The sequence below is a fragment of the Diuraphis noxia genome, unplaced genomic scaffold, assembly GCF_037042655.1.
Source record: "Diuraphis noxia isolate RWA-SAM2 unplaced genomic scaffold, SU_Dnox_SAM2 contig0005, whole genome shotgun sequence".
Lineage (NCBI taxonomy): Eukaryota > Metazoa > Arthropoda > Insecta > Hemiptera > Aphididae > Diuraphis > Diuraphis noxia.
This window is the reverse complement of record NW_028301715.1, coordinates 27,944,837-27,959,472: the sequence shown is the minus strand read 5'-3', so window position 1 is coordinate 27,959,472 and position 14,636 is coordinate 27,944,837.

Below are 14,636 nucleotides of genomic sequence, written 5' to 3'. Positions count from 1 at the left end.
GCAAGAAACTTTATGTCGAGGGTGTATGTTAAAAGCTTTTTGCTTTGAAAACGGATAACTAATTCGGCGTGTAATCGCATATAGGAGAATATATCGTATATTAGCATTAGACAAGCTTGTATAAATTAACCCAAAAGTTTAAATTTCTCTTGTATGTTTGTGATGTAATATTTTATTAAAAACATTGTCGACAAAGTTTGCACAACATTTGAAAAAAAAATGATTATTTATCATCTTGAGGATTCCATACATCATTCCCCCCCGGTGAATTAAATGAAAGATTTATAGAAATCGAGTAACTAAATTGTATAATCTAGCCATAGGTTAGGTTACCATGCCATAGGTTCTTCCACTATAATTGATTATCAATATTTTTAACAAACAATGTTAAACAGCGAATTGGATGCTTTCTTCTAAGTCTTTAGTTCAGTGCACACGACATAAATCGAAAACGTTTTATGTATATTTGAAACATACCACATATAAGTATGTATTACCAAATCCTGTCTCATGATATAGCTGAAAAAATAAACACATAGCCGTTATGCACCTAAATTGCCTATCTATGGCGCCGTCCTATAATAATATTGTTATTAATACCTAATATTTCAATATTTGTTAAATAGTTAAGTTAAAGAGGCATCACACAAATCATTTAGTCAACTACTCCACAGTCAACTCATCTAAAATTCTAATAATAATATTTAACCACTTATTAGCTTTATGTAAATTCGATTTTCATAATTTATATTAAAACACTGTAAATGATATTTTGATTCGAAATATTAGTTAGCAAATAATTAGATTGTCATAACTCATAAAATTCAAAATAATAAAATTAATTAAATACAAATATTTTAAAAATATTTATTTTTGTTAAATATGAGCGTAGACACTTGAATGAATCCCCTTTGTATATTATATTGTGTTTAAATTGCTAAATTAAAAATATAATATTTATTACCCTATAAATATTTAAAGAACAATGGTTTGATTAAAGTTTTTTATTTTTTTAAACAACCACTATGTAATTTTTTTTAATACTTTTTAAACCTATTATATTTACAGTTTATATTACATTATATAGTTTACAGTATTTTATCTGTTTCAAGTACATTCACCCCATCAATCGAAGACTAAAACGTGGTCGTCCTCATGACGTCCTAAATTAGATTATCTTAAATGAAAATTATATTGTAAATCATTCATTGCTTGTAACACTATCCTAAGTCTATTAATGCATATCGCTAATTTGTTAACCTAGTTATTTACTACATATTATGTTAATATTGTTTTTATAAATAGCTAAAAATTGTGTACATCATACCTAAATTTAGATGACTTTGTCAGGAAAACTTTATAAATAATAATTTAAAAAAAGTACACTTGTCTTATCCGACCAATTTTAATATTTATAAATTAACTAAATTTTAAACGCATAAGGAATATAAATCAAATAAATTAAATAAATTACTATTTCCTTAGGTACTTAAAACTAAAGTTGATTAATATTTAAACTATTTCAAATATTAATATTATATATTTATAATATTGTATTGTGTTAAATTATAAACTTTGTAGTACACTGGTACTATTGATTCATAAATGATTAATAATTAACAATCATAAACTTAGTTGATATTTATTTTTAGGGTTAAGGCTTCGACAACTGAGGTCATTAGTCTGGGGAACTGTAGGGGAAGGTACTGTAGGTTTTAACACTTGTGTTTTTGGCAGAATTTGGAATGGGCACCCGTAGGTTTCTGCCATGCCCGATTGGGGGCGGCGGCCTCTCTCTCCAGACACCACGAAATGTCCAAAGAGCGATGCCGCCCGTGACCGAGATTCGAACCGGCGACGGCGTGCGTCGCAACCGACGCCTTAGTTCGCTCGGACACTCCACCCCCCAATTAGGTAGTATTGTAATTTTACATATATTTGTTTGTCTTAAATAACTTAATAAACAATAATTTACTTTTAATATGATAAAATATCAAAATCGGGTATATTTTTGACTTATCCACTTTTTTTTATTACAAGTTAACTACGTTATCTATAGCAGAATTATTATTTTTTACGATAACTTATCAACTAGATTATTATTTATACATTGAATCTATTTCTGTTTAAAATAACTCATTATAAGATTTAGATATTGAATAATGTATACCTAATTGATTTTGAAAGTTTTGTTCAGTGGGAATTAAATGTATATCCTTTCTTTGTTTTTGCATTGGATGAGAAAAGTTTTGAAACTTAATTAAATCGAATAATTATAAGCGTTCCTTAAAAACTATTAATTCGTTGAAAGTTTGACATGACAAAAATCCCCAAAAAAAGATAAAACGCACGCATGCACAAATATCTGATTTAACGCCGCTATCAAACAATATACTTATTAGGAATTAATTTTTTTCTTATTAGTTTTGGTCTTCCTTGTTAGCAACTTAAAATTTGGTTATAATAAAAATCGTGTAATTGTATAATTGCATATCTTACGATGTCTTTACTGTATAACACAGTAGGTATATTTGATGTGAAAGATAATATATAATTAATAAGATAGTATTTTTACACTTTATCGGAAATCATCATTCTATTCTATGACACAGTATAGATACATAAATAAAATATATATTGAATTAAACTCATTTAATTTTATGTCACTTGTTTTACATTTTTTTAATTTAGCAACTGGTAAGGCTAATTGAAGTTTTTACAAAGGATAGAAACATTCTATATTAATCAACGCTTCATTGATAAACTTTTTTGATACATTTAATTGAATTAACGTTTTTTTATTTTTTAACGTACTTCACGTAGACATCTCCTTTACATAATATACAATTATATTTTTAAATAAATCTTATATACAACTGGCATTAACGCGGTACCTATATTTTATCTATCAATATTTCAATTATTTTTAAAATGTTATATTATTTTTATTCTCATAAGATCATTGGAAATGTATTCATTTTTCTATTGTATTGTAACACTTTGCAAACATATCGATGGATGAAAAAATTTCTCTAGAAATGCTTTTGCACCTAATCGCGTATAAAAAACTTGGCACGTGAATATTATTCGAGTGAGGTTGGACGCCAAGTAAACAAGTGTAGGTACACCAATATACTACGTATATTATACTTTTTTTAAAGTATGGAAACAAATATTGCCAAAATAAAATAACAAAGTACAGTTTCACGTCATCTTATTTACATCATACAGTCATACGATCCATCAAAATGATTTATGAATTATCATAAAAATCGTTGTTTTTTCGTAGTTTAAATAAAACGTACCTATCCAACAATTTTTATATCACAAGCATATTAAATTAATATTTTTCAAGAGTAGGTGGGTAGTTAATTTTACGTTATAGTTAAATTATATATATAAAATTTATATTTTATGTTTAAATGTCAACTAATTGGCTGATGCCATATGAGTGCAAAGCAAAACATTAAAATAAGTATTTATTATTACTAGGTAATATTTTGTAATATCCGGAGACTTAATCAAACAATTTAAATTAATAATATATTTGATGGGAAACTTTGAATAATCTATAATGGCTATATTAACTTTAGACAAGAAACTGAATCGAAACTATATGTGCAATGTGCATGCTTATATTAACCTTTGAATATTCTAGTCACATAATATAAAGATAAAATATTCATAAGACAAAAACATTATTTTTAGTGCTATTTTAAAAATTAAAAATATCCATAAGACAAATCGTGAATCCATAATGTAAGAAAATGTAAAATATAGCTACATAATAGTATTATCATTACTAAAAATTGTAGTACATGTTTGCATATAATATATATACTAAAAATGTTATTAAAACATTACTGCGCGACTGCAAATGAATAAATATTAAGTAATTTGATACACCCATAATATTCTACTATTTTCTGTTGTTATTTTTATACTTTTAAGTTTTAACTACGCTATAAAAAAATTGAACATTTTGAATAATCATTTCATAAAGTCAAGTATATACTACAGAAAAATGTGATGTTTTAATGATTTTGTTCATAGCAAAAAATTATTCGCCTTAGCCTGTTTACAATTAAATTATAACATTTTATAATATTTTGTTTACCTATTTACTGATTAAACAATAATATTATTATTCAATAGTGCCTCAACCGCCGTTAACTCAAATCTTTACACCTGGCCTGAAAGGTCTGGGATTTTATATCACAGACATTTAAAATAAATTCATGTTAATGCACAAAACAAATAATAATTCATTATGACTATTTACAGTGTAACATTATTATTAAACACTATGATTAAATATATGAACTATACAAGTATTTTGATAAAAATTAAATGTTTTTATACAAATTTTCAACAGCCAACTCAGTGGCGTTGCCAGAATTTTACTTTGGGGGGAGGCTAATAATTTATGATATAGGGGAAGCTTAACTAGAATTCCTCATTAGTTCTAATGCTGGTTCTGTGGGTATATAACATTTTAGACTTTTCAGCAACCTATTCATACAAATTACGATTTTAATACATGGTTGCGTAAATACATCATAGAACACTGAAAGCATTTCGGTGTTCATAGTTCAGCTATTTTCTTAACATTTTAAAGCACTTCTGACGGGACATGAGCCTATAATAATATTTTTTATTTGGTAACTATTCAGAAATCTAATTTCGAAACAAGTTAAATGATTATTATTCAATAAAAATGATCTTTAAAATTAGCACTAAATCTATCGGGTTTATAGCTGAGAAGGAATACTGAATAGATAAAAAAAAAGATTTTTATACTAATAGCTATATAACACAGAAACTATAATATAAAACATAATAAAATCTAAAAATAATATTTAAATAAACTATATACATATACCTGCTATTTTTTTTTTTTTTTATATATATATAGAATCTTAATACTTTACGAATAGATATGTAACATTAAATTATTCAGATTTATTATTAAGAAATAAAAAATAATAATCGTTATTCAAATGTAGAAATAATTTTCAAAACCAACATTTGAAATGAAAACTATCGACAGTTTATTGTTTAGATTTTTAGTGGAACAAAGATGTTATTTTCACGAAATTGTTATACCTAACTATTGCGTGCAGTTACTAATAAATTACATTTTTATATAAATCGCTTAATTAATTAAATATAAATTGTAATTAAAACTGAATTAATTAATATATAAAAATGGGATTCCCTCCGAGTCTGAACAGCTGACAATTCGTAAAATGGACATTTCGTTGACAATAAAAAAATTAATTTAATATTATTCCGATTGTTGGGTACATGACAAATTAATTACACCCAAAACTAGAGATTACAGTCACATTCAAATTTTACTTTACAAATTAATCCAATTTCAAGTATATATACTTCCATTCAAAATGACAACCGCAAATAATGAAAAAATATGTTAATACCAGTATACTATTATAACTTATTAACCTTAATACCGTTAAAACTATAACTGTCATCGTTAACATAATAATTATAATGTGAGACGTAGTTATAAACAGCGTAATACTATGCGGCACTTACCTACTCATTTTAATGGGAAAACTTAATAAATTTAATCCACTGCTTAATCATTATTTATAGAATCTAAAATTGTTATTACTAATAAGGCATACTAATATTTTTTTAAGGTATTTTACTTTTTGTTTCTTCTGCAATGAATAAATATCATAATTTCCAAAAGACACTCGAATTTATTTTGTTTTTGCTATTATAATATAATACTATATTGATCGTCTCAATTTCATAACGCATTATATTTTTTTTTTTAAGTTTACTACAAATAATATAAAAATGTCTATGAGGGATATTTTCCAGGAAAAAATCTTTTGCTTGCACCTTTTTATTTAATATAAAAAGTATTCACAGTTTTCTAGTTCAAAACAAATATAAATTCAAAGAAGTCACTGTAATTCTTAAAGTTAGTTAAGTATTGAATAAAATCAAACTAATATTTTTATTTTGAAACAAAACTAATACCAACGAGACTATAAGATATTATTATAGTCGTGAAACTGGCTACTTAAAACTGAAATAGAACAATACTCCAAAAATTATGTAACTACCTGTCCTACCTAGCGATCTAACAATCACGTTACTCAATAATGAATTTTAGAGACTAAAATAATCGAGAACTTTTGTGAAAATGTTAATTAAATCATCACTTTTCATCGCCTAATTTAAAAGTCTGAATCGTTTAAGTAATTTCAAAAGGTTAATTGTAAAATTTTATAATTTGTTTAATCATAATATCGTTATTCACAATTATGTCAGGACACGTTGCTCTAAATATATAACCAAAAAAAAAAATATATATATATATATATATACATAATATCGTAATCTAAAAAAATATCAACTGTTTCTTCCTATGTGTAATAATTAAAAATACAATTTAAAAAAAAATAACGTATGTTATTTTAGGTTTTTTTTTTAGATAAAATATCATACATTTTATATTATTATATCAGTTTGTCATAATTTTCATGACAATAATAGATTAGATAGATCAGTGAAAATAATAAAACTATTGATTTTTATTCATTCTTCATTAATTTTTTTCTTATAAAACATATATTTTGAATATTATACGAATAACATACAATATGAATCATTTTTGTTTTTATCTACCCGATATACGCATTAGTACTTAGTACTTACATCATATGTGTAACGTAAGCAGAATGGAATATCGTCTATAATAAATTGTTTTATTGTCGTTATATCAAGTCTTGTGCACATATGTATAAATATTAAAATATCCAATATAGGGTGCAGGGTCACGGGAAGTTTGCCATTTTCCTGTTAGATTAACGCAATATAACGGAATAATTCGATGGCCTACCCTGTATTCATAAATATTATAATGTTTATATATTGTAAAGAAGCTGACACAGTATTTTCTACCCTCGCTTTTTATTTCGTTTATCCCACACATATTATCATCGTTAAAGCTATTAGTTTTCTAGGCGGACCTAACTCATGCACGATGTCACAGTATGTAAGCTGTATCACGCGAATACTGTCATATTGTGCTTTTTAAAATTTACAAATGAGTGTCAAATACCCAAATACGTTGTGTCAGTTTTTATACTAACCTTATACTATTTTTATTGAAGTTCGAGCTATATTGATCGGTAACCTTCTGTATCTTCGAGAGGCTAATTGCAAAATGATCAGTTTGTTGTTGTTTTATTTAATATAATATATTATAATATATTATATCATATAATTTATATGTAATGTTGATAAATTAGAAACATAAAAATGAATATTGTTTTTACTCTTTACATGACATTATATTTTAAGACATTTAACATTTTTAAGTATACAATTATTATTCGAAACAGCTGAACTTCACTTGTCATCTAATTTAAAATAAATAATGCGAATTTATTTTATTTTAAGAATATTATATATTATTATAAGAAGATACATCATTTTATCTATTAATTTAATCATTTCCTCTTCCTGAATACTTAAAATAATGAAACTAGCTGCACCATTCCATACATAATAAATAACATTTTCTGTAATTCATAACCCAGCACTTATATAGTTATTATAAGCATAACTATCATGTGTTAATACTTGGAAGTGCTTAATAGGTAATTAAAATCCATTGAATTTACTGATTTTTTGAGACAGGTAGCATTACATAATTGAATGTTAGAATAATAATTAACTAGCTGAATTAGTTTTTTTTAGACAGTGTTCTATAAGATGGAAATTATATTTACAGCCACAAAAGTTAACATGTACTTACTTTTTACACAACAAATACCTTGTTTATAGTTTTATATTTTAATAGTTTTAATTTTACTTTTAACTCCAATAATATTTTAGACTTAAGTATGCCCTGCGTGGATATTAAAAATTAATATTTTCTACTTTGAAACTAGTTAAATTAACCAATTAAAGCAAAATTTATATTGTTAGTATTACATTTTTTCGATTTTAGTTTAAATTTCAATTCATATCTGCTCAGTTATTTTTCCTTACAAATTATTAACCTTTTTACAGCCTCGAGGTTAAGTTGTTTAATATATTTAAATGTATTTCAAAAGGTAATAGGTATTAATATACATAATATATGAATAATGAATATACTTATACTTATATATTACATAGGTAAATTGGATATAATATTTAAAAAATCTCGAGAATCGTCAGATTCAGTAATAATAATAAATCAGTAAAGGGCAAAAATATTAATTTAATCCATGTCAATTTTAAACATACCTACTCCAAACTATATGAATACTGGATAGTTATGGATAACTATTACCTACGCTAATATAAAATGTACAATCTATTGGGTATGATGATTTAAATTTGAAAATAAAATACTTTCAATTTCAATATCTTGAATATTTATCGTGAGTATATATGAAAAAAATTGTAGTATGTCAAACAATTTTAAAAGTGTAACTAGTGTAAGTTCAATTATTTAATATTGGTTTCGTCCTATAAAATTTAATGGTAGCTATAGGTAGGTACTTAAAGTTTTTTCTTGTAATATAGGTAGATAAGTCCCTTATCAGTCCACAACGTATAATCATACTATTGGTAATAGAGACTTGACTACTACCATGAATATACAATTTTATGACATCGCCCATAGATTGTGTTTACCGAACTCGAGCAGTAGATATTTTGAGCAATTACTTACCCACATTCGACTACTTAAATTTATACAAATAAATATTAAATAAGCTTATTTTATTGTATTCTTATATTTCGGTACCTATTAATGGCAAAGTGGTTTTTATACAACGCCACGTCAGGTCCAGTTTAAATTATGAGCGGAAAATAGGAGTAAAGAAGTTCACCATAGTTTTGTTCAAACGAAAAATGTTCGCTCTTATTGTCGTGAAAAAAAAAATTACAAACCTCTGTGCGTTCACAAGATAATATATTATATTATATATTATATAATATGTTTATATACTATATACCATCATATATATTATATATGTGTGTATACTATAGTATACGCATATAACGCTCTTTTCGTTTTCGTCAGACATTTATATAATACCTCACATTTAAGGATAAGACGGATAAAAAAAAACATAAATCGCAGAAGAAGTTTCGTAAGGAGTTTTTAATCGCCAACATTTTTCATTTGCTACACAGATGCGTATCTGTAAGTTTGTGGACTTTGCGTTTAATGGCTTTCGTACCTATACATCAAATAATCGATTATAGGTACGTCACACACACATTATACATGCATATAGGTATCGATGTGTAGGTAAAGGTTAGTGTTATAAATATAAATAATGTAAAAACGTATTATGTATTTTGAATAGAATTTTATAATTACATAAAACAAAATACAACAACTTTATTGGTGTAATATTGAAGAAAAGGCACTCGTGTCGTATGCTATCTACCGTTATCTACGTTATCTACGTTATCTACCGTAATCCGTATTGACGGTGTCGATATTATATTTCTATATATATTATATACATTTATAATTCCTTTAGGATTACAAGGTATAAAAAATACATTTTTGTAAAAAAAAATAAATAAATATGAACAACTAGAGATGTGAGTTTGTATTATACAGTGGTATAAAACTGTATAATATACAAGGTATTATACGTATGGTATTAAATTATTTTATACAGACGGTATACAAAAAAAAATTAAGGCGTTATTTTTAGTTATTACCACAGTTATATTTACGATTTATTATTATTAATTTTTTAGTAGTACCTATAGAACGGATCTCCAATAAAATACAGTATTATTATAAAATTAAAAATATAAAATATAATTGTAATCATGTTTATTTAGCATACAGGTGTTAAAATTACTTAAATCAATTTATTGTACTATTATAATATTGTAAATTTAGGTACAATGAGATAGTAGGTATAGGTATAAGATATAACTATATAATATATAGTTTTCTATTTATTTTTATTTGAAAATTAAACATAAAAAAACAGATACCCTCTAATACCTATATGTTTACTTAAACATTTAAAAAAATAAACAATTTAGTTATATAATTTTTTTCTAAATTTCTTACATTAAATATAAGTACTTAGTATTTAGGTTTTTCATGGGGGGGGGGGGGGGGGGGGATATACGCCACTGCATACAAGAAGAAAAAAATGTTTAACTAAAAAGTTAGTAGATATATATATTATATATGTATGCTAGTTGGCAGATAATAAAGTTTATTTGATATTTTAAGAATATAATCTAGTATGACATGTCAATTGTAAATTTAAATTTTAGTTATTTCTTGTCACTAGGTATATGGACATATGGTACCATCATGGTTGCATGACTAAATATTAATTTGGTGAATTAGTTCTAAAATAATTCTAGTGTTATTATTTGTTTTTTTTTATGTTTTCTGACCTTCTAGCCATTTTTTCAATTAATCTATTTAAAAATAATGCATATTTCATAATTAATAATGGGGTTATAACCTTTGCTAAATTTCCTATAATTTAAGGTAACGCAAGGTTCTATACGGTATAATACGGTATTATACAAAACAAAAATAAAATACCGTAATGTAACATCTCTATGAACAACTGTTAAAAAACAGGCTATTTAAAATAGGACAACTCTGAACCAACAGTCATTGAGCAGGTTAGTAATTTAAGTTTGTAGATTTGTATATATGATTTTTTTGGTAGATAGCATACGACATGTGTGCCGAAGAAAACAAAAATAATAGAATTTTTTCAAAAAAAAATAGATATATTGTTATAACTTATATTAAATATATTATTTATTGGCATTGTCCACGTGGTTATTAGCATGGACGGATGAAAGGGTAGTAAGCGGCAACCTGTCCAGAGGTCATGTTTTTCTAAACCATGTTAAGTTTTATAAGAGACACCTACGTATACGTGTTTACTCAGCGGTAAACGAAAAACAAAATTAATTTTTCATATTATTCTTTGATTGATAACATTACAGTCGACATTACAACAATAAGAGTAAGTATACGACACCGCTATACATACTATAAATAACAATGAATCATAGGTATAACGTATAAGTCCTCATTAATCTTTCCATATATAATATCACCTCGTATGCCATAATACTATATCGTATACCTGCTTCAAAAACAACATATTATTAATAATATCGTCATTGAAGCAATTTCGAGGAACGGAGAGGTTCTTTAGCATCCATAAATCCCTCAGCAATGTATTGAAGTCGTTGACCTGTCGCGTAGCTATGCCATACATAATATTATTTACGGTTGGCCTTAAGAGGATGTCAGCGCACGATTTGTTTTCTCTTTTTGGCTCACTCGTAACATAGACAAAACACATATACGCAGAATCATTTTTTCTATATCTTGAAGTAATTTTAGAGTAAAACCTCTCATTAAAAAAAAGATAGAAAATAATATTTTTGAGGGAATGACATATCGATTTGTCTAAATATTGTCTCTAAATAATTTAAACATTATTTAAATGTACAGTATTTTTTTGTTTATTTTGAAAGTCGAATACAAAGTCAAATATCAATAAAATATAAAATCAATATGTCATTCCCTCAAAAATATTATTTTTTATCTTTTTTGTAATGGAAGGTTTTACTCTAAAATTACTTAAAGACATAGAAAAAATGATTCTTCGTAAATGCGTTTTGTCTATGTTGCGCGTGGGTCAGAGAGAGAAAACAAAAAATAGTGCGTTGACATCCTCTTAATTAATAATAGGTATTGTGTATAAAAGGAACAGAGCCATTTTTTCAACATTAAAATCATTGATTATAAATATTATTGTATTTACATTTAATAATCAATAATTACCTACGTTTTATGAATGGTGTGATGGTGAATTTGACCATTGCAGTGTACTCAGTGACAGCCGACAGGTATAAAATAGAGCCATTCAGTAACCTAGCAGCGAAGTTACCATTAAAATAGTGTAGTGATATACTGATATCTATCCAGTATCGATTGGTGGCTCGACATGAAGATCAGAAAATTAAATCGAAAAACGTACATTGCAGCGGTTTCTATCTTCTTGTTCGAGTAGCGGTGACGGGCGGTTTTTGGAACAAGCCTACAAATGTCATAGATCCGGTGGCAAGTATTAAGTATTAAGTATTGTTGTTTTGATGTCTACGTCTGTGATAAGATAACATTCAAATAATTACCGCTTGAATTTAAATATTATAATCATAATAAAATAATTAAAATAATAAAATTGAGTATTGTAATTTTTATGACTTAAATCTTTATATTTTACCTATAAAAAATAATAAACACCAGAATCATAATAGGTATTGTAATAAGTCCTATAAAACTAATAATAATAATTATTATTTATTTATTATTAATGAATACTACCTGTAAAAATGTCACAGCATAAACTTCGTGTATGAACAAAAGTTCACATCCTTTAGTGAATTTCAAAAATGAAAAATTAATGAAGAACAAAAGTATTTTATTCAGTTTCCTGTGGATATGTCATGTAATACAAAAACAATTAGCGTAAAACAATAGATATGTCATTGTTCAGGATAAAAACGATTGAAAACTGTACCCAAAATAATTTCAAAACTGATAAGTTCTAAAAAATTAGGTGATATTTGCCGCGCGCTTATAAAATATAAAAACTTCTAAAAACGACGGAATGTGTTCGGTTGTGTATATGGTTACAAAACAATATATTTTGATGGTACGCATTGAACTAATCCAAATGATTTTATTTTACATACATTGTTAGTAACAGATGTAGACCCCAATGATTACCCAGTTGCCTTTTTTCTAACCAATAGAAACGACGAAGTGGTAATTAGTGTTCTGCTTAAAAAATCAAAGATCGATTAGGTACTATGTCGCCAAAAACAATTAGTCAGATTTCCAGAGTTCATATTTTAACAGTTGGATAAAAAAATGGGTCTTGTGAACATGCACTATTTTGCAAGTGACACGTGCATGAAGCCTGGCGTAAAAATTTGTCCAAAATAAAAAAAAGAAAGTTATCGTCACTAAAATGCTATATGGTCTATCTACTGAATTATATATAGGAATATTTCAAAATAAACTACTCACTTTTCTGTCAAGCAATGATGCCGATCTTCAATAATGTTTTTTGTATTATTTTTTTTTAAATATTATGGCCAAAATCAACAGTTTTGGGCATACTGTTACAGGCAGAATGCCGGCTGTAACACAAATATGAACTTATAAAGTTTCCATAGAGTTTTAAAAGAAAAAAATTATGTGTAGATCCAAAGTCAAAAGCGTGTAAGATTGTTTGTGCTACTTGGAGGAAATGAGAAATATTTAATTATGAAAGAAAATGAAGTACAAAAAAAAAAAACAATCTCGTTTTAAACGTACCAATAAATTGAAATATCTTCGTGCAAATCATAAAAAATTGGTTATTTAATTACATTTTCCAATTTTTGTTTTTTAGATTTATACAACTTAAGACACGAAATATTAAAAGAAATTGAGCAATCGTTGATTTTAAAAAATTAATTCAAAAGAAAAATAATTACAAAAAATTGGTTACACACATCCATTTTTCGATCACTGCTTCACAAATTGAAACTGTACCATTGAAGCAAAAAAATTAAATGGATAGGGGTAAAATGAAACCTCAAAAGAGAATTTTCGACGTAGGTCTACATTGAATTTGCATTCCAATTTTCAATACATTCATGAATTATATATATTTTTTTATTACAGGTATCAAAAAACAAGACAAATAAAGAACACTAAATGTTCTAATAGTTTAAGAATTTATTATTTAATTAATTTTTTAATTATTATGTACAGCAAAAAAAAACAATTTTTTACTATAATTAATTATATTATTGACTTATAGGTACACTTGTTAGGTAAGGACCGAATAATTTAGATTTAAGTTATAAAAATTACAATACTCAATTTTATTATGATTATAATATTTAAATTCAGGCGGTAATTATTTGAATGTTATCTTATCACAAACGTAGACATCAAAAATCGAAATAAAATTTACAGCATAGAGTATAAATATCACAGAACAATTTATAGAGGAGCCGTTCGATTTTGTATTGAGGTGAAAGAGGTCTACTTGCAGTATGACGTATGACCAGATAACAGGAATAATTGTAGGTATAATGATTGTAATGCATTATTATGCTGTTTTTGCATAATAAATTAATGCACTGTGTATTATTATTATTATAATAGGATAGTTAGTAGTTGTCATGGGCGCTGGGTTTTCCAATTTTCATGGGGTACCCTGAACCCAAAATCCTAAATTATTTAACTTATACTTAAGTAAAAATTCTAATTACCAAAAAAAAAAAATTAAATCAACAAAACATTACTCGTTTATTGATTTCATTTTTGTACATTTTTACAACGCAAGTTAAATAAATTATAAATTATAATATGCAATTAGGTAGGTAGGCAAAAATATTTTAAAAATATGTATATGTTTTATTTATCGCATGGGGTGCGGACACAGATTAATATACTAATTAGTATTTATTTATTCACGGTTTGTTATTGTTTACACTATTATTCAAAATTAGTATTATACTTTTCAGTTTATCACATGTATTAATCAATCAAGCGAATCCGTGAATAACGCGATCTAGTT